The following is a 26269-nucleotide window of genomic DNA, read 5'->3' as shown; positions in this document are numbered from 1 at the left end:
TAGATTTTACAGCCAGACTAGATCACTAGGTATCTCTGCTCTGACCGGAGTCATAACAGAGTCCAGACTCCTACATCCACCCCAAGATATTATGGCTGAAAGAGGAGGGTTCATTCAGAAAGTCATCGTGTTTGGATGTAAAGGTGGGAAATGATGGGGAAATTGGACCCTCTTTCAAGTTTAAATGTTGTAACTTCTACATCTAGACTGGGGGGGCCAACCTGAGCCAATGTAACTGCCAAACGTGCACCTTTGTATGCAACTGCTGAGTCAGTTGTGAACCTTGCTACCATTATCATTATCCCTTTGAAAGAATGATGGTGATGGACACTTGGCTGTATATCCCAGAGTGCCCTGGATGTCTACAGGTTGCATTAGCCAATCCAACCATTCGGCACTTGCAGATGGGCACCTCTGTATTGTGCCTGAGACTTGTACAGCTATGAAAAGCTGGTAGATGCCGATATTTTCTCGTCTTTTTAACCTGCACTAATACCAGGCCAGGCCAGGGCTGGGAAGAGAGAGAGAGCAGCATGTTTCCCCTATTGTTTCCCACTCGCTTTTTCTTGACTAGCTTCACCTCTGCACCAATTGGTGCTTTTCCTATGTGAGCCTGGCTAGCTCAGTTGGCAGAGCATCAGACTTTTAATCTGAGGGTCCAGGGTTCAAGTCCCTGGTCAGGTGATAAACTTCTCACTATGATTGTAAAAATCTGACTTTCTGGAATCTTCTTTGGTGTTACTCTTTCTACTCAGGATTTTCCTTTCCTAAGAAGGGCCTTTGTGTGGGGGGGATTGAAGGAGCAACTTCTTGACATCCCCTCTGTCCTCACAGGCTGGAGGAATAAAGGCCTCTGGGCATAGAGCATGTTCCTCCCCTGCACACACACAAACACACAGAATATCCCTAAGGAATTAGAATCACCTGCTGCCTTCCCCTGTCCTGCTGGATCCTCAAATGAAGATGCTCTTCAGCCTAAACCCATGTCCTCTCTACTCCCAGTGCCCCTCAGACCCAACCCACAGGCCCCTTCTCATCACGCTGCTCCTCAATCCCAACCCACAGCCCCCTCCTATTCCCAGTGCCCCTCAGTCCCAACCCACAGGCCTCTTCTCCTCACGCTGCTCCTCAATCCCAACCCACGGCTCCCTCCTTCCCTCCAGCAGCAGGTGCTTCAGACCCCCTCAGGAAGATTTTCTTGCAAGGTTTCGTGTATGAGTCTGCATGTGGATTTTACGGTATGTTGGAAATAGGTTGGGTTGCTTGCTGAAATGATCACTTGTGGCTGGTGTTGGATTCCCAGTCTTCTTATTATTGGATCAGGAGAAACAAAGGGTTGTTATCCTTGATGTGTGAATCAAGGACTCAACCCTGGGTGTAAACTAAATGAGCTGCCCACAGATTTTAGAGCCACAACGTGCATTTGGTGTGAGTGATCAGACCTGCGCCTGTCCCAGAGAGAGGGGGTCATCTGCAAGGGGTTTGGACCACTGACCTATCAGCTCTTAACTCCCAAACTTTCAGTAACTCTATTATCAGTACCAGTGAGTGTAATTTAAACGATAAGAAAAACCACACTGGGCTAGACCAAAGGTCCATCTAGCTCTGTATTTTGTCTTCTGACAGTAGCCAATACCAGGTGCTCTAAAAGCATCTTAACAAGGCACCACTGGGAGTTGAACCCAGCATCTCCTGTTTACAAAACAGGTATGTTAATCAGCTAAACCATGGTGCCTACTGTAACTAAAGTACAGTGTCTGCTCACATCTGACTCCCTGCCATCCCCACCTGGGCCTGACAAGCTTTGCTTGTGTTTGGATTCTGCAAAGCAGAGGAGCAGGTGAGGTTTTCCTTGCAAGCTGTGTGTGTGTGAGAGAGAGAGAGAATCTTTGGCCAGGTCTGCACTACACAGTTATTTCAGCAGAATTATATTGCTCAGGTGTGTGAAAAACACACAACATTCCCTTGGTCGGCAGCTTGTGGCTGGTGTACACACTGCAATGCCACATCTGGCGACAAAACTGCCCTGTTTAGGCGACAAAATAAAACCACATCGACGAGAGGCCTAGAGCTTTTTGAGCAAACTTAAAGTGACAGAGTGTCAGTGTAGATGCTGCTGTTCATTATATCACCATAACTGTCCTCCTCCAGTATCCCACAATGCCCGCCATGAACTCGCCTGCCCTGCATTCGTGCTACAGAGACATGGGCCCCTCCCCTTTCATCACTCTGGAAAGTTCTGACAGCTGAGCCTGCTGCTCTGCTCCGGCAACCAGGAGCAAATCACTGCCGTGGATGCTGCTCTCTCCTGCCCTGCGAACACAGAGCAGGGTGGCGGGAGCTTCCTTACATTGGGGGAGGCACCGGCATCCGAACTGTGACACCCCCAGGACACCCCTTCCCTCGAGGGGGCTCTTACCTTCTAAACAGGGATGGCTGTTTTCTAGTAAAATCACTAAAAGGGAAGGAGAAAACTCAAAATAGGTTCCTCCTGGTGCTCACGTCCTTGAACCCGAATACTCTTTCTGTCCTCAAAGAGAGACCTGGAGAAGGAGACTTGCTGAAGCAAAGCCACAGGGGTCTCTGAGGTTTCCCTGGCCCCTTGCCCCTGTCCTGCCTGCCTGATGTCAGCATCTCTCTGTGAGGTCACCACCTCCCCACCACCTTTGACCAATAGTCTGAGGTCCTGCAAAAGGCCTTTGTGATGTCACTGCCACACCCCTCCCTTGCTGTGCTAATTTCCTGCCCCTGCCTAGGCACTTTGGAGGTTTGAGCTACTCCCTGTGGATCACCCCACTCAAGGAGCGTTCGTTCTAGGCAGCAAGCCGGCTAGACAGGAAAACATTAGACGCTGCTCCCAATGCTACACTCCATTTTTCAGAAATTAGTCGACTTTATGTCCAGAAGAGACCATTAGAGCATCTAATCTGACCCCCTGCATATCAAAGGCCTCCTGTATGACACAAGAGCTACTTTTGGGGCAAACACATACCAGAAAGGCATCTAGTCTAGTCTAGTCTTCATTGAATGAAATCAGGAGATGGAGAATCCACTTTCCTTGGTAGCTTGTTCCTGTGGTGAATCATCCTCGCTGTTGAATATTTGTGTCTTATTTCTAATATGAATTTGTCTCTTTTCACCTTCCAGCCATTGGGTCTTGTTATGCCTTTCTATGCTCGATTAAAGAACCCTTTAATACCCAATCTTTTGTCTCCATTAAGGCCCTTCAACACTTCAATGAAGTCACCTTTCAATCTTCTTTTGATAAGCTAAACAGGTTGAGCTTGTTCAATAGCTCACTAGAAGGCATTTTTCTCCAACCCTCAGAACATTTGGTGGCTCTTTGCTGCCCCAGCTCCAATTTCACAACATCTTTTTCAAATGAGGACACCAAAACTGGAGGCAGTATTCCAATATAAGTCTCACTGATGCCGTGTTGAAAAACATCCCAGACAGAGAAGCAACAGTCCAAAAAACTTCCATGCAGCTGCCAAAGTAGCTCAGTTGGGAGTGTGTTAAACTGAAGATCTAAAGGTCTCTGGTTCTATCCCACTCTTTGGCAGGCCCTGTCATTCCTCTTTGTGCAGGGGTGGCTTGTTTTCTGGGAGCACAGCAGTGCCTGCACCCAAAGTGAGTTCCTGAGCTTGGGCTCTGCAGTAGGAAAAGATACTGTGGGCTGCTGCCTGACCTTTAATGATGAGAAATAAGAGCTGTCTTTCCCAACATGGCAGGGAGAGAGCAAGGCAGGGTTACCGTTGGGAATGGTGCCAGAGGGCTGCTGGGCAGTGACGGGCAGGGATTGGGGATGGAAGCTCCTCTGTGCAGCTGAGCAAGGGTAGTAGCAGGGAAGGGGCATCTGTAAAAGTGACCCAGCAACACCTCTCCTCCTCTGGGCACCTAGAGCAGAGGCGGCTGGTGCTGACAGCTCCAAGGGAAGGCTTAAAAGCCACAGAGCAACTGAGAGCAGGACCATACCTATGTGTGCCCTTCAGACAGGCACAAAAACACCCAGCCAGGCTGCTCCCTGCCATGCCAAACACGCACTGAAGGTCACCAGCATGCAGGGCGGCTGCTGATGCTCTGTGGCTAACATCACAAGATGGTAGGAAAGCAGGGCCAGCCCCCATGGTGGGGCCTCTGACTGTTCCCATTCACGGTAATCACTTTTGCAGTGGGGCAGGAGATTTTACCCCAAGAGGCTTTTCCCCAGCTGGTGAGAAGCAGAGAAACATCCAGGCTCCAAAGACGCTATGTAGCAAGTACCCTCCAGCACAGGGACAGGCGCACATGCTAGCCCGGGCCACCACCCATTTTCTTTGGCAAGTCAGGAAGGGCAAAGGCAAGACTGGAAGCACCTGGGGCTCATGCCCCAGCCTTTGTGACACCCACCCCCCAACTCCTTCCCGGGGCTCTAGCTGAAGCCAGAGCATTGGCCTGAGCGGCCAAGAAGAGGTTCCAGCCCTGAAGGGAGCAGGACGTTCAGCACAACGGTAAAATTACAGAAATACAACTACCAAAGGACTCGAACCCTCAGTTTTCTGATCCATACTCAGACACTTTATCCATTAGGCCACCTGGTAACATGAGAAAAGTCCTTCCAGGCACTTCTTTGGAAAAGACATTGTGTTTCTCAGGTCATCTGCTGAGGGGGGCCGAGACTCTCTGGGCACAAGAAGTCGAGTTCCCAGCAACATGTGAGACTTAATTCTCTGGAGCCAGGTGCAGGGTTTTGACAGGGAGGCTCCAGCATGGGGGATTGGGGTGCAGCGGACGGACCGGCTGTCTAGGTGCGGAGATTTAGTCGCACTGAGGCTCAGGAGGGAGGAGGAGGAGGAATCCAGCTGACAGGCAGTGGCTGTGCAGAAAAAGAGGAGGGGTTCTGGGGCTTTTTTTTGCCTCTCTTTTGCCTGCCTGCTCACTCTGGTGCTGAACAGTGAAGATGGTTTCAGATAGCTCAGTTGATAGAGCATCAGGCTTTTAATCTGAGGGTCCAGGGTTCAAGCACCTGTCTGGGTGCTCAGCTTCTAAGTTGTCTTGTGTGCCAGGAGCCAAATGATTCCTGGTGCTGCTCACCAGCCACATGAGGATTCCCAGAAGCTGTGGCCATTTCCTGGAAAGGTTCCTTTCCTCAGGAATCAGGAGAGAGGCCACATCCACAGGAGGAGGTCTAGAACACACAGTCTCTGGCCGGCAGGAAGCGCTGTGGGGCCAGGTGCTGAGAAAGCCCAGAGGGGGAGCAGCAGAGATGAGGGGAAGAGAGACAGAGAAGCAATGAGGACAGAGCACAAGTGTACAAGGGGTTCAGGTCTGGCTATTGTGGGGAGCTTCCCTGGTTTATACACGACCCTGGTGCTGCAATTGGCGGGAGAAAGGATCTGAGTCCCCACCCCCTTACCCAGAGGCTGCCTGACCCCAAGGACGCTCTTTCTACTCTGGTGTGTGGCAGAGACCTCGTAACCCCAACAAGCTGGGCCCAGGAATCCTGGGGTGTTTGATGACCCCCAATCTTGTCATGATCACTTGAACAGGGCTACAGTGTCTCCACTCTGGGCACTTCCCTGACCCACTCCTCATTGCATGTGCTTCAAGCAAACACCATTTATTACCCAGCAATCAATGTAAAACAGAAGGAAAGATGGGAAAGGAAAACACGTCACCCTGTTCTGTGGCGCAGGGAGATCACAACCAGCGTCTCTGGAGGGTCAGGGCAGGTCACAGTCTCTCCCTCACATGTCCCAGGCCTCCTCCCCAGGCCCTGGCTGTGCTGCAGGGACACCACGGGCTGGACACTTGCTCTGGCAGTGGCCACATGCTCTAGGTGACAGGCCCCTTGTTCCCAGTGTCAGCCCCCCATGTAGGGGATATGATCCCCCCACCCCCAAAAGTCTGGCCTGCAAGATCTCTTGACGGGTGGCATCTCCTTGCACTGGGCCTTCTGCCCAGGGTCCCCCTCGCTCTCCCACGCTGCTCACTGCACCCACCTCCAGCCCCAGTGCTGCTGCGTCTCTGCCTCCAGCTCCCTGGGCTGCTCCTCTGGCTCCGCTTGCTGCAGCTCTTCTCCCAGCACAGATCTGCTCCCTGGGCAGCTTCTACGGCTCGTGCTGCTGCGGCTCAGCAGTTTATTCTCACCAGTAACTGCACACCGCACCATAGTAACTCTAGCTCAGGAACCAACCCATGCAACAAACCTCGATGCCAACTCTGCTCACATATCTACACCAGCAACACCATCACAGGACCTAACCAGATCAGCCACACCATCACCGGTTCATTCACCTGCACGTCCACCAATGTAATATATGCCATCATATGCCAGCAATGCCCCTCTGCTATGTACATCGGCCAAACTGGACAGTCTCTAAAGAAAAGGATAAATGGACACAAATCAGATATTAGAAATGGCAATATACAAAAACCTGTAGGAGAACACTTCAACCTCCCTGGCCACACAATAGCAGATCTTAAGGTGGCCATCCTGCAGCAAAAAAACTTCAGGACCAGACTTCAAAGAGAAACTGCTGAGCTCCAGTTCATCTGCAAATTTGACACCATCAGCTCAGGATTAAACAAAGACTGTGAATGGCTTGCCACTTACAGAACCAGTTTCTCCTCCCTTGGTTTTCACACCTCAACTGCTAGAACAGGGCCTCATCCTCCCTGATTGAACTAACCTCGTTATCTCTAGCTTGCTTCTTGCTTGCATATATAAACCTGCCCCTGGAAATTTCCACCACTTGCATCCGAAGAAGTGGGTATTCACCCACGAAAGCTCATGCTGCAAAACGTCTGTTAGTCTATAAGGTGCCACAGGATTCTTTGTTGCTTTTACAGATCCAGACTAACACGGCTACCCCTCTGATCTTAATAAAATGTTGACTTTTGTTCGAGATCCCGGCTCCTGTTCCTTTGCAAGGGGTGTGCGTTCGCTCCGCGTTTTAGTCTGCTAATACAGGGGGGGGGGGGGCGATTGAGCCAGACGCCCTTGCCTGCTGCAGACACGGATCCAAGGCTGAACCTCGTCCCTCACAAGCTTGAAAGCTTAACTGAAAACAGTTTAAGAAGTGCTCCCATCTCCGGCACTCAGCTACCCAGCTCCCAATGGGGTCCAAACCCCAAATAGATCCTTTTTACCCTGTAGAAGCTGGAAAATCCTGTGACCAGGGCAGCTGCCTAGCAGCCTGCGCATCTGCCTGCCAGCACGAGAGCGCGTAAGGCACTAATCTGGATAGTGGCGGCTAGGTGGCAGGGGAAGGGTATGAAGAACCAGCAGAGTGGCGCAGCGGGAGCGTGCTGGGCCCATAACCCAGAGGTCGATGGATCGAAACCATCCTCTGCTACGCATGTGCTTGTTTCTTTTTACTCTGGGCCTTCAAGCGAGCCGGTGACCAGCAGAGAGCCTAGGCCATGAGGCAAGAGGTGGCTGAGGCGAAGCAGTGGCCTGCCAGGGAGCTCCCCGGCACCTCTGGCTGCCTGGGCTGAAGGCAAGAGGCAGGCCTAGGCGTGGCGAGGGCCTCCTCTCCAAGAATGAGGCTGCAGTGCTTCCTGGTCCCCTTTTCCCACCCACACGGGCAGGCGGCTGCTGCGGGAGAACACGAGGGAGGCTCTGGGGGCGCTAGGCAGCGCTGTGTGTGTGGCTGTCAGGGGAAAGAGCCGAGGCTCCCGACTCGACCTGCCATTGACTCGTGTGGCTCTGCGCGCTGTCAGCCGGGGCGGGCCAGGCTGCGGACGTGACTCAGGCTTGGGCCGCATGGCCGTGCTTTCCTGACGAGGCATGAGGCAGGCCAAGAGCTTTGTACAGCATACAGGGAAGTGGGAGGGAGGTGTCTTTGAGCCGGCCTGTCTCCTCCGCTTCTCCCTTGCCGCTTGGGCAGAGGCGGGAAGGGAGCGAAATGTTCCCGGCTGAAAGTTTTTGTGCTCGGCCTTGAGGATTAAGCCTGAGCCTCCGGCACGGCTGCTGGCAGATGGGTTTCTGAATAGCATCCAGCCCGCTCTTTGGACCACCAGCTGAAAGCACTGAGGCCAAGAGGCAGCAAAATGGGACCTTTGAGGCTCCCCCACAGGCCTCGGGGAAGCAAGGAAGCAGCACAGGCTTAGCGTCGTCCCTGGGTGGGCTCGAACCACCATCCTTTCGGTTAACAGCCGAACGCGCTGACCCATTGCGCCACAGAGACACGGAGGGGCAAGGCTGTATTGAGCACAAAAGCCGGGAATCAGCTCAGGGTACGGTATAGCACATGCATGCAGTGGTTAGCCAAGCAACAGCAAGGCACTGGACTGGTATGGAGGGAAAGTTCTGTGGGAAGGAACCGAAAAGAGCACCGGGGCTGTGGTACAGCGCTCGCATACACTTTTTTTGGCCTGTTTTGCTGGAAGAGTTAGCAGAGCGAGATTGTTAGTCACAGGTCAGTGGGTGGGTTTATGCAAATACTGGACTCTTGGACCAGAGCAGGGGGGGCACATGACTTCTGTGGCACACGCAGCACCTCTGCAACTAACCTTTGCTACCTCACTCCCTAACAACACACCTTTTACCACTCAGGACCAAAATACACCGTCAAAGAGATCTAACGGCATAAGCTTAGGGCGAGCAACTGCAGCACTAACAACAATTTTAAGAGATTCAAAACCGCCTCTGTCTTTCCACACCAGGGACAGCAGAAAGGACATCAGCAGCACCTACAAGAGACCAACAAACATCCATTTCTACCTCCTACCACGTGCTGCCCTTAGGAACCCATACCCCTTAATGGTGAGTACTTTTCAGGCGAGGGTGACGCTCTCAGGCCTCAAATGCCAGGTACAGTTACTCTGTCCTTGATCCAAAATCAACAGGGAAAATACACTGGATTACTCCTGCTTCCTCTCCCACAATGCTCTGCTCGCACACTTGCTCACGCGGCTCCAGCCCTCCAGTCTGGCCCCTCCCCCTGCCTGGTGCATTCCCCTGGCCAGCCCGGGCTCTTCGGCGCTGAGAGCCCGGCCGCCAGCCCCACCAGGGGCCCTTGCCAAAGTGCCATCCGGTCCCCGCTGGGGCCTCTGCTGGGCCCGCTCTCCGCGGCAGGCAGGCGGGCGGCTGCATCGGGGGCTGCAGCCCAGCTCAGAAAAGGAGGGGGCCGGACAAAGCTGGAACCTGATTTCAAGAACACTTCAGTGATGCCCGAGAGTCCTAGCCAGGTCCAGTCCCAGGAATGATCAAACCTGAGATTTAAATCGGTTCAATTAAATGCTCTGCCGGTGCCCCTGACTCCCTGCCCGCAGCCCCTGCTATCCCAGCCCTGAGCTACCAGTCAGCGCTCTGCCTGTGCCTCTCACTCCCAGACCACAGCTCTGGCTTGTCGCTGGGGCGCTGGGCAATGCGGTGGAAGTGCGCTATACACAGCCAGTCCGGATTTTGCGGGAGTTTCCTTTCTCTGAGCAGGCTGACTGCAGGGCAAGAAGCTTATGAAGCTTCAACCTTCCTAGGTCTGACCCTTGAGCATTCAGTATCCCTGTCCCACCAGCCGCATCCTGCTGTGCGACTGCACATGGCTAAGCAAAGAGAATGAACCCCAAATCCCCCTGTGCTTTGGGAGCCAGGTTTGCTGTGGGAATTCTGTAGTTCAGATGACTTCACACCTGGGCATTGTGATTCTCTGGCATTACTGTGCTGATGGCTGAGTGATTAAGGCGTTGGAGTCAAAATCCAATAGGGTTCCCCTGTGCAGGTTGGAATATTGCTCACAACGAGGCCTGTGTTTTAGCCAGTCTCTCACCCGGGCAATACCTCTGTACAACCCCCCGAGACACTCTCAATTCTCTTCCCACCCCAAGTAAGTCCTGTTCTGCTCCTTTCATAGAGATGCCTGGGACACCACCTCACACTGTGTCCCTGAGAGGTCAGGCAAACTCTCAGCACCTGAACCGTCTGCTACTCACCTGGTGCCCTATAGATCAACCGTAGCCCTGGTTCTGCTCCTCTCTCTAGAGTGCGAAAGGAGCCAAGTCAGCGACTCCATGGGAGCCATTTCCCCACAGAGAGTGCATTGAGTGCCCCTGTGGTGCTGGGGGGCTGGTGCTGCTGCTGCCTGTGGGGCTGGCAGGGGGGCTGATGTCTGCACAGACTCTCAGCTGCCAGGCCGGAGGGGGCACTTGGGACCTTACCAGACTCGCTCAGTGAAGACGGGGGGCTGACAGAGCAATACAGACGCTCTCCAGAGCACGGAGCAGCAGCCGCCCATGCAGCCAGGCAATGAGCATTTCCCACAGCCTGGAGCCGAGGGGGAGGCGGCAGCTGCTGCTCCAGCTCCTCGGGGACAGGCCCTGTCAGCCAACAGCCACTTCTTACTCCCCACAGCTAAAGGCGTCGGGTTCCTCCGGTGGGGGTGTGGAGCAGCCGTTCGTTTTCCTGTTCACACTCCTTTGCGGGGTGAAAATCGGGGAAGGGAGGCAGGAGCCCCACTTCCCTCCTGAAACGACACCCAGTGGCGGAAGCCAGGACAGCAGGGTGGGGTGGCAAGTGGTGGCCAGACTCTTGCTGCCAGGGTCTAGTCTAGCTCTGGGTCCAGCTCAACTTCCTCCCTATGCCACTGGCCCCCAGTCCCCTTCCACTGCCAGGTCAACCCGGGCACTAGGGCAGGAACCGGGTGAGGCAGCAAGTCAAGTCAAGCTGAGCAAGGCAGGCAAAAGCGAGTCTTGTCTTCATGGGCCGCTCACAATGACGTCCTTTTTGTGTGCAACGGCTGCAAAAAACTCCCGGAAAGAGAAGCAACAGGCCAAAATACTGCTACATAGCTGCCAAAGTAGCTCAGTTGGGAGCGTATTGGGCTGAAGATCTAAAGGTTGTTCATTCAATCCCAGACTTTGGCAGGTCCTTTCATCCCTTTTTGTACAATGGTGGTTTGTCTTCTGGGAGCACAGGGGTGCCTGCACTCCAAGGTGAGTCTCTGAGCTTGGGCTCTGCAATAGGAAAAAAAAAAACTGTGTGCTGCTGGCCTCACCTTTTCCAATGAGGGATGGGAGCTGTCTCTCCTACATGAGGTATTGGTGGACCCAATATGGCAGGAAGAGAGTGAGGCAGGGTGGCCCTCAGGAATGGTGCCAGAGGGGGTGCTGGGCAATGACAGGCAGGGATTGGGGATGAAAAGTCCTCTGTGCAACTGAGCAAGGGCAGTGCCCTGGAAGGGGCATCTGTGAAAATGGCCATTTGGAAGGTGGAAGGGATTTGGGGGCCCAGGAGGAGGCACTTGATGTTCATTGCCTTGAAGCAGCTGGGCTTGGACATGGTGGGTGTTCAGGAAATGCACATTAACAAGTCTAGGGTAGCTTGATGGGCAGAGGGTGATTGGTGGAAGGGCCCATCTCTCTGGTCCTCTGGGCCAGTGAAGAATGATGGGGTTGGAGTCTTGTTCTTCATATTCATGGTGCGAGTACAGAAGGTGCTGGAGCTCCAACCAGGGAGGGCATTACTGGTGGGCTTTGTGCTCTGTAGCACTGGTTATGGCTATATTAGTGTGTATGGTCCCCAGTTAAGGCGTGAAAGGAAAGTTCTATGAAGGAACTGGCTCCCTTCCTCTAGACTGTTTGGTGTTGAGCAGGATTTCAGTTCCCTGACCCAGGGCAGAGGATATTGGAAGCTGAACATCCAGAGCTTGCAAGATAAAGGAGCAGAGGGGGAGGCCTGGTGGTGTTGGCAGAACGGAAAAGCATCAGAGCGTTCTATGGCAACCAGGGGGATTGGTGGGAGTTGGTGAGGGAGGAGTTGGCGGCTTTGCTGTGGCAGTCGGGCAAACACCACAACATTTAAGAAACCAATGGTGCCAAGTCCTGCAGCGTCGCCTGTGGGATTTCCACAAGAGCATCCAGGCAGGGGAGCCAGTCAGCGTGTGACTGTACGACCGGATCAAGCGACAGCTGCCCGAGTTCCAGGAGATGAGGCTGCAGCTGGCCGATATGAGCGGGAGCACCGAGTGAAGGGAAGGGTGGCCTCCCCTGACATTTTTGTGGCCTGCAGGGAATGGAGACAAAGCAGGGGGATGTGGGGTCTCAGGGCAGGACCCACAGATCTGGTAGAGCAGGACCACAGTCGCTGGAGGAGGAGAGAGAGTCCTGCGAGAGGAAGCCGCTGGTGGGAAGCAATAAGTGCAGAGTGCAAACCATCCAGCTGAGAGTCACAGGGGTCTAGAAAATAAAATAGCAGCAGGTCCCATGGTGTAATGGGCAGCACTCAGGACTCTGAATCCTGGAATCTGAGTTCAAATCTCAGTGTGACTTCCTGGAGGTATGTTAGTTTGCTGCAAAGCCCTGGAGCTCAATGTGCTTAGCTATCCCTCTCTCAGGGTGAACTAGAGTGAATTCTTTCCCTCGTGCTGGGTGACTGAGGGCCACTGGAGATAGGTCTTTGGTCTGGCTGGTTCAATGGGCTGGCCGCTATAGGTTGGGGTCCTAGAACTTAACAGTCTGGCTAGAGAGTCCTGTGGTTTGACCATATGGTTGTTTCTTGCTGCTTCACCTGAAGTCCTCAACTTTGGTCCCTGCAGCTGTCACACTCTTCCTCTTGCCCACATGGCATTTAAAGGAAGGAGGGCCAGAGCCAGGCTTCATAGTCAGGGCTAGGCAGGAGGGAGGAAGAGTCCCAGGCTGGAGCCCAGCACCTCTCCTCCTCTGGGCACCTAGAGCAGAGGCGGCTGGTGCTGACAGCTCCAAGGGAAGGCTTAAAAGCCACAGATCAACCAAGGGCAGGGCAAGAGGAAGGCAGGACCATGCCTATGCGTGGCCAGCAGACAGCCACAAAGACACCCGGCCAGGCTGCTCCCTGCCATGCCAAACCCCCAGTGAAGGCCACTCACAGACCAGCATTCGTTCTGCGGCCAGCATCACAAGGTGGTTGGAAAGCAGGGCCAGCCCCCAAGTGGGGCCTCTGACCGTTCCCACTCAAGGGGCTCCTTTTGGAGGTGGGGCAGGAGACATTTCCCTCAAGAGGCTTTTTTCCAGCTGCTGAGAAGCACAGAAGTACCTGGTGTTTGCTCTTGTGGTGAAAGAGGTTAATACGTTTAGGCGGCCTGGCTAGCTCAGCTGGCAGCACCTCTGGCTCTTACTCTGAAGGTCGAAGTTACAATTCCCTGTTTGGGTGCTTGGGGCTCCTCTTCAACAATACAACACACAATCTGCTTAAGCCCCCACCCAGTAACCTGGGGAAACTAACCCTGGCCACTGGGTGCCTCTAAGAGATGATACTTTCCCCACTCACAACCACTGAGTGCAGGAAAGAAACTTTAATAAAAAGGAGGAAAATCACCTTGTATTAACTTGGGAAAACACCACAATCAGGATTCATAACACAACACTATGAGCAAAACACCCACCCACAGTGCACTGGGCAGTGGCCTTTGGCCTCGGGCTCTTAAATCAAGACCCCAGAAGCTCTGTGGATGTGCCCCTCCCTTCACTGCACCTCACCCACAGCTGCTGCCCTGGGTCAATGAAAACCCAGAGTTCACCTCTCACCTCCTGGGGGGAAAGCCCCTTTCTCCCTCCGCTGTCTGGCCACATTGCCGGCCACTTGCTGTTCCCCCCTGTCACCGCTCTGCTGGCCACCCTCTCTGCTCTGGGATGTCTTGTGGTCCCACCAGGAGCGGAATAGGCTCCCTAAAAGCAGGGCCGCCCAGAGGATTCGGGGCTCTGGGGCAAAGCGGGGGAGCGGACATAAAAAAAGGCGCCACCTGCTGCGACTCTTGTACTCACTGGGCGGCGTCTGAGTCTTCAGTAGCAGCAGGTCCTTCACTCGGTCTGCGTCTTTGGCAGCACTGAAGGACCCACCACAGAAGTGCATCTGAAGACCCGGAGCGCTACCAGGGAAGGGATTCTTGGCCAGAGTTTGTGGGGCCCCTGCGTCAGGGCCTTGGGCAAATGGCCCCACTTGCCCCCCCAGGGTGGCCCTGCCTACAAGTAGCGGCCACCAGAGCCCACACAGTAGCCCCACCCCTTCCACTCGAGGCCACGCCCCTACCCCACCCCTTCTCCCCAAGGCCCCACTCCTTTGCTGCTTCATCCCCCAAGACCCCTCCTCCAGCTCACTGGTCTCCGTCCCCTCCCCCCATCATTAGCCCTTACTGTCATTACAAAGTGGTAAGGCAGAGCCCTCCCATTTTTAAAAGTCCTGGAGTGTTGTTCCCCCCTGTTCAGGCACCCCTGGGTCCCTGCGCTTCACACAGCTCTCCCTGATTTCAGCTGTTAGTGAGGGAGCCTCACTGCTAGCGCAGACTGGGCAGTTTGTTGCATGAGAGACACTGTCCCAAAGCAGGACTAGTACTTAGAGCTGGTTATCAGTGATTTCAGATCTGTTGGTCTGCAGCAAGACTCTCCATTGAGTCTTAACCAGCTCTGTTATTACACAGGGAAGAACAAAAGGGTGAAATGGGGCCTGGAACCCTTAAGAAGAATCCACCCCACCAAGTACCAACACTTGTCGCTACCTGCTCTCAACCCCACTGAGAATGTTTTGGGGTCACTCCTTGGCTTTATCAGCCTAGGGGGTCTCAGAAAACACTGAGTGACAGGTGCTACAGTGGCACAGTTGGTTAGCATGCAGTACTGAAAGGAGCTATGCTGAGATTGTGAGTTCAAACCTCACCTGTAGCACTGGTTATCATTAACAACATGGCATCACCCTCTCATTTGGCCCTGTGGAATGTAGAACTCCAGCCCAGGAACCCTGAGAAGAAAGGAGTCAATAATGCCCCCATTATTACCTCCTCTCCAGAGCTCAGGTCAGAATCTGCAATCCTTTCTTCCCCCAGCCCCTGTGCCAGGATCCCTCAAGCAGAGCCTAGAGTCCACCATGGCGTCTGTACTATTGACAAACACTAATTACCACAATCTAGTTGAAACAGGGTCAGTATGACGTCTACCCTGCCATCTGTTGGTGATCTGTTGTCAAGGCCTTTTGGGGCTGATGTCATTTGCATGGTTACACCCACCCCGGATTGCATGATGGCATTGCTTGTCCAAATGGCCATTTCAGTTGCTGCGGGATCCCCAGTCTCTTTGTTATTGGGGCAGGAGTAATCCAGTGTATTTTCCTGTTGATCTTGGATCAAGGACAGAATAACTGTACCTGGCATTTGAGGCCTGAGAGCGTCATCCTCGTCTGAAAAGTACTCACCAATATGGGGTATGGGTTCCTAACAGCAAAACATGGTGGGTGGTGAAAATAGATTTTTGTTGGTGGTGGCGGTGGCTTTGTATGTGCTGGTCCTGGTGTGGAAAAACAGAGACAGTTTTAAATCTTTTAAAATTGTTGTTGGTGCTGCAGTTCCTCATCATAAGTTTATGCTGTTAGATTTTTTTCACAGTGTATTTTGGTCCTTAGAGGTAAAAAGGTGCTCAGTGTGTGGTGTTACGAAGTGAGATAGCAAAGGTTAGTTACAAAGGTGGTGCATGTCCTGCAAAAGTCATGTGCCCCACCCACCCCAGTTCTGGTCTCAGTCAGGGCCTTCTCTTGTTGGAAAGGAGATGAAACCTCTTCTGGTAAACTGGCATTTCACACTTGGTAATGCTTCTCTCCTGATTGGTGGCGGGGTTTAGTGCCAACGCTTATATACTCTGGTTTCTCTTCAGATCGTATAAATCTATCACCTTACAACATGGGCTACGGCTATTATAAGTGAGAATAATGCATGAAGCAACTCACAAGCTTGTCATACTCTAAACACGTTTTTTTATAAAGCTAATGCCTGTTTTAACAACACTAACAAACAGGTGAGCAAGACTAGTTTCCAGCCATGCGTTTGTCACTTTTCAGTAAGGCCTAGGGGCCTTGGCATGAGCTGGCACCGGGTCTGCCAGTGTCAGAAGAGGATCTGCCCTCTCTTATCCCCAGGTGTCTGTACTGGGAGCAGTACTGTTCAACTTATTCATAAATGACCTGGGGAAAGGGCTAAACAGTGAGGTGGCAAAATTTGCAGATGATACAAAATTGCTCAAGAGAGTTAAGTCCCAGGCAGACTGCCAAGAGCCACAAAGAGATCTCACAAAACTGGGTGACGGGACAACCGAATGGCAGATGAACGTCGGTGCTCATAAGTGCAAAGTAATGCACATTGGCAAACATAATCCCAACTATCCCTATAAAACAATGGGGTCTAAATTAGCTGTTACCACTCGAGAAAGAGATCTGGAAGTCGTTGTGGATAGTTCTCTGAAAAAAATCCACTGAATGTGCAGCGGAGCTTTGGGAATCATTAAGAAAGGGACAGGTAATAAGACAGAAACTATCATATCGCCTCAATATCAAGCCATGGTACGCCCTCATCTTGAATACTGAGTGCTGATGCGTTCTCCACAACCTCAATAAAGATATATTGTAATGGTAAAGTGTCTGAAACAGTCAACAAAGATGATGAGGATATGGACCAGCTTCCGTCTAAGAAGAGATTCATAAGATTGGGACTTTTCATATTGGAAAGAGAGACGACTAAAGGGGATACGAGGAGGTCTATAAAACCATGACCGGCGTGGAGCAAGTAAATAAGGAAGAGTTATTTACTCCTTCTCATAACACACGAACTAGGGGTCACCAAATGAAATTAATAGGCAGCAGCTTTATAACAAACAAAAGGAAGTCTTTCTTCACGCACCACACAGTCAACCTGTGGAACTCTTTGCCAGACGATGTCGCGAAGGCCAAGACTGTAACAGGGTTCAAAAAAGCACTAGATAAATTCATGGAGGATAGGTCCATCTATGGCGCTTCACCAATGGTATCCCTAGCTAGGTATCCCGGTTTGCCAGGAGCTGGGCATGGGCGACAGGGGATGGAGCACTTGATGATTCCCTGTTCTGTTCATTCCCTCTGGGGCACCTGGCATTGGCCGCTGTCAGCAGACAGGATACTGGGCTAGGTCTTTAACTTGGACGGGTAGCTGGGAAGACGGTAAATCAGACAGAACCCGTTCGACAAACCTTTTCATTTCCTTGTTATTGCCTGACTCCTTTATTCATTTCCTTTTCCTTATTTCCCAGCAGACTGACTAGCCACCAGATTTGGGTGCTAGCAGAGGGACCTGACGAGCTCCTTCTTTTCGGCAGCGTTGAACATGCCAGGGCACAGTCAGCTTCTGGATGCTCATCTGAATGTAACACCTAGCGCTCAGCTTTATTTCTGTTTCTTAGCTCTTTTGGGCCATCGATCTTTGGTCTGACCCGTGGGATCCCTGCATTAGGAGAGATGGCTAATTAATGAGCCCATAAACCTTGGAAATCAAATGAAACCTGAAGTCCGTAGAAGACCTCGAAAGGCCCTTGGGGAGTGGAGTGCGAGCTGAGGAAGAGTTCCCTGCACAGCTTACCTCTCCATTCTCGTTTTCCTGTCCTGAGCGCAAAAGCCAGGAAGCAGCTCCGGGTAGGGAGGGGATACCATATGTGTGCAGTGGTTAGACAGGAAACAGCAAGGAACTGGACTCGTATGGAGTGAAACTGTAAGCATCTTCTGTATGCCTGATGACTGCAGGTTTGAGAGAGTTATGTGGGAAGTGGAGGCTTTCGGTGGGCTTTCAGAGGAAATGTAATGGAAAGGCAGCCGAAAGTGGAATCCCATTTTTTTAAACAATCCTCCACTAACACGCCAAACAGCTCAGGTCTAGTTACTCATTGAAAATTAGAATAAAGTTACAGCAAGATTTCATCATAAATGAAGTCAAACCCTAAAGATTTCAGAACACAACTGCTATAAGGAGCCACGAGGAAGCAATACAAAGTCAACCTTGCCTCAGAGAAAGGCAGTTAAACAATTTCTCTTTTTAAAGCAGCATAATCTCCCCAAACGGAAGGGCACTGTTCCCGGAGAAGGGTCCTGGAGAGGTTTTCCTCGTTGGTGCCGGCCATCCACCTCCCGAAAGGCGGGAGCTAGGTCGACGGAAGAATTCTTCCGACCAAGGCGCGGACTGATGTAGCGCGCCGATTTCGTTCCCGTGCAGCCCAGTCCCGAGGGTCGGTGCGTGCTGAACAGTTAAGTCAAAACAGCTCCGTCCGTCAGAGGTGTGCAAAAGGGAAAACCCGCTGCTGGGCGACACGGCCACGCCGCCCTAACCCGCAGCGTAGCTAAAGGGCATTCGGGCAGGCGCTGGGTGGGCCTCAAGCGACGGAAAGCCCTCCTCCAGCATGGGGTTGTGACAGCCTAGTCTCCGTAGCACAGACAGGGTGGCCACCAAGAGACAGGAACAGACAGCGAAAGCCAAAGCGGCCCCAGGGCAGGGGGCGAAGCTGCCTGTTGGACGAGGAGACCAGGTGGGACAGGCGTTTTGGACAGGCCGTCCTCCCGTCAAAGGAGGAAGAGCCCGAGAAGAAGGGCCGGGCAAGAAGCTACAAGCAGGGAAAGAAGCAGAGCAGGCAGGCAGGCAGGTTCCCATAGAGCCAAGGAAGGCACCGGTCCAAGCCCCCCAAAAGCAGACTAGAGAGCAGATCAGCTGCAAAAGACCAGGGAAAGCCAAGAACACAGAGAGACCCAAGTAAAGTTTCAGAGCTGAGCTTTGCTTACAAGGAGGAACGTGTGACAAAGATACCTAGAAGTACAGGGCCTGTGGAAAAGAGCACTCCCAAAGGCCCAGAATAACAACTGCCTTCCTGAGAATCTGCTTTGCAGTGCACTAAGCCTAAACAGCCCACTGTCAGTTGTCTGTTGTTCAAACCAATCACCAGGGGAGAGCGCGAACGCAGTCCCCCACTACCACAAATTATGCAGTCGAGTTTCCCGCATTTGGGGAAATCGCAGGGGTCAGTACACCCACAGTGCAATGGATGAGCCTCACCCTGGGAAAACCACCTTCATGATCATGGTATCTCCCCTGCCAGGTAAGTATGAGTTCCTGCTGCCCGGCCGCCGCCCGCCCTCGCTCGCCCCACACTTATAACACACGGGGCGGACCGCCGCGCCCCCACCGCCGGCCTCACCCACACCGGCCCCCACTGCCGACAGCTGCCCTGACGCGTCCCCCGGAGACCCTCCCTTCTCCACGCCGAGCTCCCGGTGCCAAGGTCGGGCCCTGCCTGGCAGCCTGCGTCCGCTCCCACGATGCTCTGCTCGCACACAGATCTGCATACCCGCTCACGCGGCTCCGCCCCTCCACTCGGGCCCCTCCCCCTGCCCGCCCGGGCCGCCGCTCTTGCCTGCCCTGTAGGGGTAGCCGGGTCCCGTCCCGGGCAGCCAGGCCAGCAGAGAGACCACGTGGCCCACCTGCTGCTGGGGAAAGAGCGCAGCTTGCGTGTCGCTTCTCTCTCTCTCGCTCTCCCCCCACCGGCAGTTGGTCCAATACAGGAATGACCTCCCCTCCCCTCGCAAAAAACCCACTTTTCCAAACAGTCCTTCTTTCCCAGCCCCCTAATTCTGCTTTCACACCCTGGGACCATCTCCTCTCTTTGTCTCTCCCCCCCCCGCTGCAGCCGGGTGCGGGGGGAGGGGGTGTTTGCAGACACAGGAAGGGAGCAGCTGGGAGCGGTGGGTGCTGGGAACAAGGAGGCAGGAGAACAAAGCCCAGAGATGGGACATTGGGCAGATCCTGGGGGCGGGGCTCTGGCACAGACGGGGGCAGGGCAGCTCCTGGGGTGGGGCTCTGGCACAGACTGGGGGCAGCTCCTGGGAGCAGGGCTCTGGCACAGCCTGGGGGCGGGGCAGCTCCTGGGGGCGGGGCTCTTGCACAGCCCGGGGGCGGGGCAGCACCTGGGGGCGGGGCTCTGGCACATTGTGACGCAGGAGCCCGGGCTCAGCAGCTGCTCCCTGGTGGCCACGTGCTGCCAGCAGCGCTGGAGCCGCCGGAGCCGGAGCGGAGCCGCTGTTCTCCGCTGCAGCAGGATCTGCCCCCGGCCCCGCTGGCCTGGGACCCAGGTGGGGCCAGAGCCTGGGGCCCGGGGGCTCCCCGTTGTGTGGCTGGCGGGGGCGGGAGGGGAGGGAGAAGCCGGAGCTGCAGGCGGGGGAAGGGCAGTGGGGCAGGTGGGGTTGAACGGTCTCTGGGCAGCCGGGAAAGTCCAGGGGAGAGTGTGTGTGAGTCAGGGGAGAGATACCTGCCTCCTGCTCCTGTCTGTGCCACTTCCCTCCCCACTGCTGGTAACAAGTCTCTCTAGTTCTCCCCCTTTTCTCTCCCCTCACCACACAGGACTGTCAAACCCAAGGAGATTCCCTCGTTTTTCCTAAAATTATTGACTCTCTAGTCTCTTATTTTTCCCAATTTTCTCCATAATTCTCAAATGTCAATTTAAATTCTCCTCATATTTGGGGGGCTTCCCCCCACCCTCCATTTCATCTGCAGCAATTCGTCCTTGTTTGGGTGGGAAATTGTTGCCCTGAGTCATTCCCCAAAAGGGATCGGGGTTCCTGGGTGCTGTTTGGGGGAGCCCTGAGACACAGCTCCCTCTGGGGTGGAGATGGGGTGGCCGCTCTCTGCCAGCCACAGGGCATGGCTGGGGCACCGGTGGGGAAGGAGGAACCAGTGTCCCCTATGGAGCCTGCCCAGCCCCTTTGGTTCTGCTCCTTTCTAGCATTTTGTTCAGAGACTTTATTACTGCAGAGGCTGAAAAACGTCTGTGGATTTACCCCTGGCAGGAGGGGTCAGGTCTGCACTGTAATAAAGAGATCAAGCATTTTCCAGCATGGCAGAGTCTAGGATGTCTGTCTGCAGGGAAAGGGCCTGGGGGAATTGTGATGTGAAATGAACTAAAGCCTGTTCTGAAACCTCCACAACTGCCCTTCTCACCCTGCCAGGCTGCAGAATGATGCCCACGTCTCGCTCCGGTTCATCCCATCCTCCCATGGGACAGGGAAGGGAAATGGCTGCAGAGGATCCCGTTCAGGTAGGGATTATTGGGGGTTATTGGTGGGTTCCTGCTGGAGGGAGAGTGACAGCAGATACACAGGAGGAGGGAGGCTTGGGCAGTCTGGTTTAGAGGTTGGAGCGGGGCAGGAAATTCACAGGGTGGAGAATGGGAGGAAGCCAGGGTGTAGCAAACCTGTTGGGATCTGGGTAATATGTGGCTTCCATTCTAGGAACAGACCCATGAGGTTAGAAGGTGGAAATGCTCTGATTTGTGGAAGAGCAAAGAACACACCTAGGTGGGGCTAGGTAAAGGGAGCAGAATCCCAGTGCTGGAGCCTCACCCGACTAACCAGCGGCTGCTGTGAGATGTAGAGGGGCACCCACCAATGAGGCTTAGTCAGGGGTTCGCAACTGTTTTCTTTCTGAGGCCCCTGAACATGTTATAAAACCCCCACTGCCCTGCATACGCCTGGTTTTCTGCACAGAAAAGCCAGGGCTGGTGTTAGGGGGTAGCAAACAGGGGTATTGCCTGGGGCCCCATGTGACAGGGACCCCCACAGAGCTAATTGCTCCAGCTTTGGCTTCAGCCCCTGGTGGCAGGGCTCATGGCCCCAGGCAGGTAGGTTTGGGCTTTCTGCCCTGGGCCCAAGCGAGTCTAACACTGGCCCTGTTTGGAGGAGCCCCTGAAACCAGCTCGCAGCCCCCCAGAGGTCCAGGGACCCCTGCTTGAGAACCACGGCCTGAGGGGATGTGCCCCTCCCCCATACCCAGCTCCAGGGCTGGCCTTAGAGAAAATGGCGCCCTGGGTGAACTTGTATTTTGGTGCCCCCCATCCCCCCTGGCCCCCACGGGCTCCCCACCATCACGTCCAGGCCCCGGTGCCTCCCTCTAGTGCTTAATTTGTATTGAAAGAGGTGCCAGAGCTCAGCCATGGCACAAATTCAGCACTGGCAGGGCGGCCTGATAGCGGCGGGTGCTGGCCGAGCGCCCAGCTCTGAAGGCCATGCCACCGCCAGCAGCAGCAGCGCAGAAGTGAGGGTGGCCTGGTGTGTGGTGTATTGTGCAGCCTTTTATTTAAAGTGCAGTTTGTAATGTGGCATTACACCGCCGCGGGGTCGGCTCTGGTGGCGACAGTTTCAAGCTTAACAGAGTGAAAGTCGCCTCTGCTAATTGCTTCAAATGCACAGTCTCTAGGAACACACACAGACCAAGGGTAGTGACCACACAGACATTCACAGGTACAAGGTCTAGTCGGTTTTACAAGTTTTATTGAAGTTACAGTTAAGGTTATGACGACCCAAGGCATATAGACATTCTATGAAGACCTGTGCAAAAGTTACAACCCTAGTTCTACTCACATCCTGTTCAATAGTATTAGGGTCTGAGGTGTCTCTCATGGATTGATCATCAGTAGAGGGATGGTTCCTGCTGGAATTTCCCACAGGGAGCTCAATTTTCCTGCTCTGGGCACCCCCTTTTTATAATGTGATTCTGATTATACCTCATTAGCATTGACACACAACCTGTATCCTGTGGTTAAGGCACATTTGGAAACAGAGGTGCCTTTACAAAAAAAATTTTATTTAAAATTAATCTTCCTGCTAATTGTTCACCCTGTTACCACTTGGTACCTCTTTTCCCATAATCTTAATACAGCCACATATTAAATTTAAAAGTAAATTTAGAACAATCAGGAGACAATACAGCAAGATATTCCCTATCCCAAGCCTTGAGGTATCAGTTCTGGAGCTTTAATGCAGGTATCAGAAACACAAGGTTGATACTTTTTACCCCATCTTTAGTAGAGATAAATAAAAATAAATAAAATCTGCTTACTTTCTCTAAGAGACACGCTCCATGTTACTGCCATTATCTCCTCTATTTTAGTCAATTGTTTTTCATTCCACTGAAAACATATTTACTTAGTTTACATAGGGATTAAAGTTTTTCTCTTTTTTACGAATGGGAATTTATTTCTCTAGTTATTTTGGCATTTGTGTTAACTGGTCACTATCATGTAGGTGACTCACTAACATTTCACTCCATCATTGCTATTAGTATCCTACTTGGAACTGTATTTATTTTCATAGACATTGTAAGTTACTTTACAGACAGATTTAAAAATACAATCTGAAGATAAGTGATCTTCATCTGCACAGTGTCTAAAGTTTTGAGTTTAGCTAATTTTTTTTAACAAGCCCTGCTAAGGTAAGTACATGCGAAATGTAGAGTCTGTTATTTGACTGTACCATTTTAAATAATGAATGACAAAGCACAATACGGTAATAACAGTAATAATGATAATTACTCCAGCCAGGACAGGTGAGGCATTTTAGAACTCATTACTCAAAGAATTGAATTTAAGCATAAGACAGAAATAAAATTTTGAAATGCACAGACCAGTTAGAAAGCTAAAATACCAGCACTGTCATCCTGACCGAATGTGAAAGAATAAAATTACAGAGACTATGTGCACTTTGCGCATTTTGACAGGAAGTAAAAAGAAGTAATAACAGTAATTGAAGTGTCTATTGTGGGGTGAGTGTGTGGCGAGGGGCGGGGGGTGAGTCACACCCGCTGTCACTCCCAGCCCAGCGGCACTCACTAGTCCGAAGGCTCGTTCACACGGCAGCAGGGGCCAGCAGCTCCCACTCCTGACCCAGAGGCAGCAGCACAGACTCTTGTCCCCCCCACCTCAGCTCAGCAGAGACTGGGCACAGAGGCAGGAGGGTGGGGCCACCCTGACATCAGCAAACCCCCTCCCCTCCCGCCGCACGGCACAGCACAGGAGGCTCCTGGGAGCAGCTTGGCCGGGGCAGCTCCCAGTGGGGGAGGGGGCAGGGCTGCAGGAACAGGTGCAGGGGCAGCCAGCTGAAGAGAAGTGGGGGGAGGAGAGACAGGACACCCCTGCTGGAGGAACCCCCTCAGCAAGGCCCCCCTGGACCGTCATGTCGTCTGCCCCCCACTAAGTCTGGTCCTGTCCTGCTCTTCACAATGAGAACAGCGCTGGGCTCTCTGCCAGGGAGCTCTCCCTGCACCCTGCTAGGGGCTCCATCTCCTGTATCTGTCTGTGGCTAGTAGGTGTGTGATGGATCTGCTGAGAGAGACAAGGGGCTCTCGCTTCATCCCCTCCCCCTGGTGTTTCCTGGCTGCTCTGAGCAGGGTGGGGGTGGGACTCCTGCCTGTGAGCCACCCAGAGCTTCCCTTTGATTGGCTCCTTTCCCCCATGTGGGGTTGTGGTGGGGTTGTGAGTGGTGCAGTAGATACTGAGTGTTGGACTCTCACTCTTTCAGGGGCCAGTGACCTTCGAGGAGGTGGCTGTGTATTTCACCAGAGAGGAATGGGTTCTGCTGGACCCCGCTCAGAGAGCCCTGTACAGGGATGTCATGCAGGAGAACTATGAGACGGTGACCTCGCTGGGTGAGGAGTCCTGTCCCCTCGGTTATTAGAAGCTGTGGGGTCTCTAAAGAACCCGAGTAGTGATAACTTTATACCTTTATTTGTCATACAAGTTTTGACGAGTTCCCTTGCCCTCCTTTTTTTGCCTTATCTCCCACCCACTAGAATAATTTTTGGACATTTGCCTTTTTGGTGCCAACAGTCATTTTAAAATTGCATTTAATGTATCCTTATAGGATACCTTAATAACTACATTAATCACTGTAGCTTTCATGCCGTTTCCTCATTTTAGGAGGAAAATATGCCACCTGTAGAATTCTAAATTGAGTTAATAGGTGTATGACTCATGCCTGGCTTGTGTGACAGTCAGGTGAGCTCCTCTTTTGATACGAGAGTGTATAATGTTGCCATTCAGGACCCCACGGGTGAAGGGAGAACAAAGCCGTGGGAGGGGAGGAGAAGGGGAGAGTAGATAATTCTGGGGTGCCAGGACATGGGGTGGGCGTGTGCAGGGTTAGAGCTAAGAAGCAGCAGGGAGGGAGGAGGTAGTGAGAGAGGAGGAGGGAACACAAGAAGCTCCCAAGGCCCCAGGAGGTGGTGACGGCTGAGAGTAATGGGAAGAAGGGGAGGGGAGTGTGGGGGAAGGGCACCCGGGAAGTGGGCTGGGTGGGTCAGTGGGAGGGAGGAGAGGTTTGGGGATCTGGAGCTGTGGGGGATCCCAGACCTTTTACCCCAAATCCCTTCCCAAGCCTTGTTGCTGTAGAGCCTCCACTCCAGTTTTCTTTCTGTTCAGTTTCACTTCATTAAATGTTCCCCCCCCCCAAATATTATTATTATTACTATAACTCTTGACCTCCCTCTCCCACTCATTACCCCCCTCCCCATCTCAATGCATAATGACCCCGGCCTCTGACCCTGAGTCCTTGCTGCATCCTCCCTCCCACACCAGGGCCACCTCCCAGGCACCAATGGGCGCTTGGCTGATGATGTCACAGGGCGGTGGTGTAGCCTGGACAGTTTCTACACCTATAAGGTTACAGGTTGGGGCACAACTTGCCCTTGTACAGGGCTACTCAGAGTTAATTGAGAAGATGGAATTTGGTGAAACGCACAGAAACGTGATTTAATCCAGACAGTTATAACTGAAATCATAGGCCAGGCTCAATACACGTAACGATTAAACTAAGGTAAGTACAGTAAAGAGGGTTTTGCACTGTGCATACTTACAAGATATGGACACCATTGGAAAGAAAGATCGACGGGCAAAGGAGCCCATCAGAAGGGAGCCCTGCTTCAGTTTACACTGTCTCAGGGACCCGACAAAATGAAAACCTGGTAACTAGGAGAGGTATTTTATCCACTTCCTTATGGTAATAGGATGGCTATATACCATATCTGCTCCTTTTCTCTGATTACAAGAATGTCAATAGCTGCCCCAACCCATACGTGGCCTTTGGGAAGTCCATAAGCATCAAGCATTAATACTCATGATTTACATCACTTATTAATTAATAATTCCAATCTATGAATGTGGTGCAACCTAATTGCTAAAGCCCACCCCAAACTTCCTTCTTTTCGGAAGAATTAGGGGCTGTTGCTCCTGAATTTTAGTGTTTAATTCCCCAGCCTTCTCCACCCACTGGGGAGTTTAATTCTCCCTCCCATTACACCTGAATCACTAGATTTCCTAATTCCCCAAAATGTGCTTTTGCGATGCCACACTTCTGGGGTAGCGAAGCCTTTGACCTGCCTCCATGGTCTGCTCAAGGAATGGCCTCTCGGGTATCAGGCCTCTAGCCAGCCCCTCTGTATGGGTGGGGACCCACATGCCTCTCCTGTTTGACCAGGGTGTGAGGATTGCAGCTTGTCCTCCACTGTGTTCACTGGACTAACCTCCAGTTCCCGTGCTTTGCTTTCTCTCCAGGGGCTGTGAGCAGTGTGTGTGTGTGAGAGAGGCAGGAATTTTGGTGATGCCAATACACACCTCAGTTTCCCTCTGTGGTTGGTATTGCCATGATTATAAAGAGCAGGAGACATGAGGTGTTTTGTCACGGAGCTGTCACAGGGTGATATGAATGGGTCATTAAGGA

At 52.8% G+C, this 26269-nt stretch overlaps 1 protein-coding gene and 4 non-coding genes across 5 annotated transcripts in view; 2 read left to right on the top strand and 3 right to left on the bottom strand.

The window, feature by feature from the left end:
• LOC120375429 (zinc finger protein 551-like) overlaps positions 1 to 26269 on the bottom strand; it is a gene marked incomplete at both ends in the record, with an annotated part of 536130 nt that overhangs the window by 168613 nt on the left and 341248 nt on the right. The gene's annotated exons all lie outside the window — the stretch shown is intronic.
• Positions 612 to 684, top strand: TRNAK-UUU. The gene has a single exon. It is a non-coding gene; the product is annotated as a tRNA-Lys (tRNA).
• On the top strand, positions 7266 to 7337 carry TRNAM-CAU. Its single transcript has one exon. It is a non-coding gene; the product is annotated as a tRNA-Met (tRNA).
• Positions 8098 to 8171, bottom strand: TRNAN-GUU. Its single transcript has one exon. It is a non-coding gene; the product is annotated as a tRNA-Asn (tRNA).
• LOC120376070 lies at positions 18670 to 18833 on the bottom strand. Its single transcript, XR_005586993.1, has one exon. It is a non-coding gene; the product is annotated as a U1 spliceosomal RNA (small nuclear RNA).

Source organism: Mauremys reevesii, linkage group 12 (genome assembly GCF_016161935.1).
Source record: "Mauremys reevesii isolate NIE-2019 linkage group 12, ASM1616193v1, whole genome shotgun sequence".
Lineage (NCBI taxonomy): Eukaryota > Metazoa > Chordata > Testudines > Geoemydidae > Mauremys > Mauremys reevesii.
The sequence above is the reverse complement of the archived record's forward strand: the minus strand, read 5'-3'. Positions and strand labels throughout refer to the sequence as shown.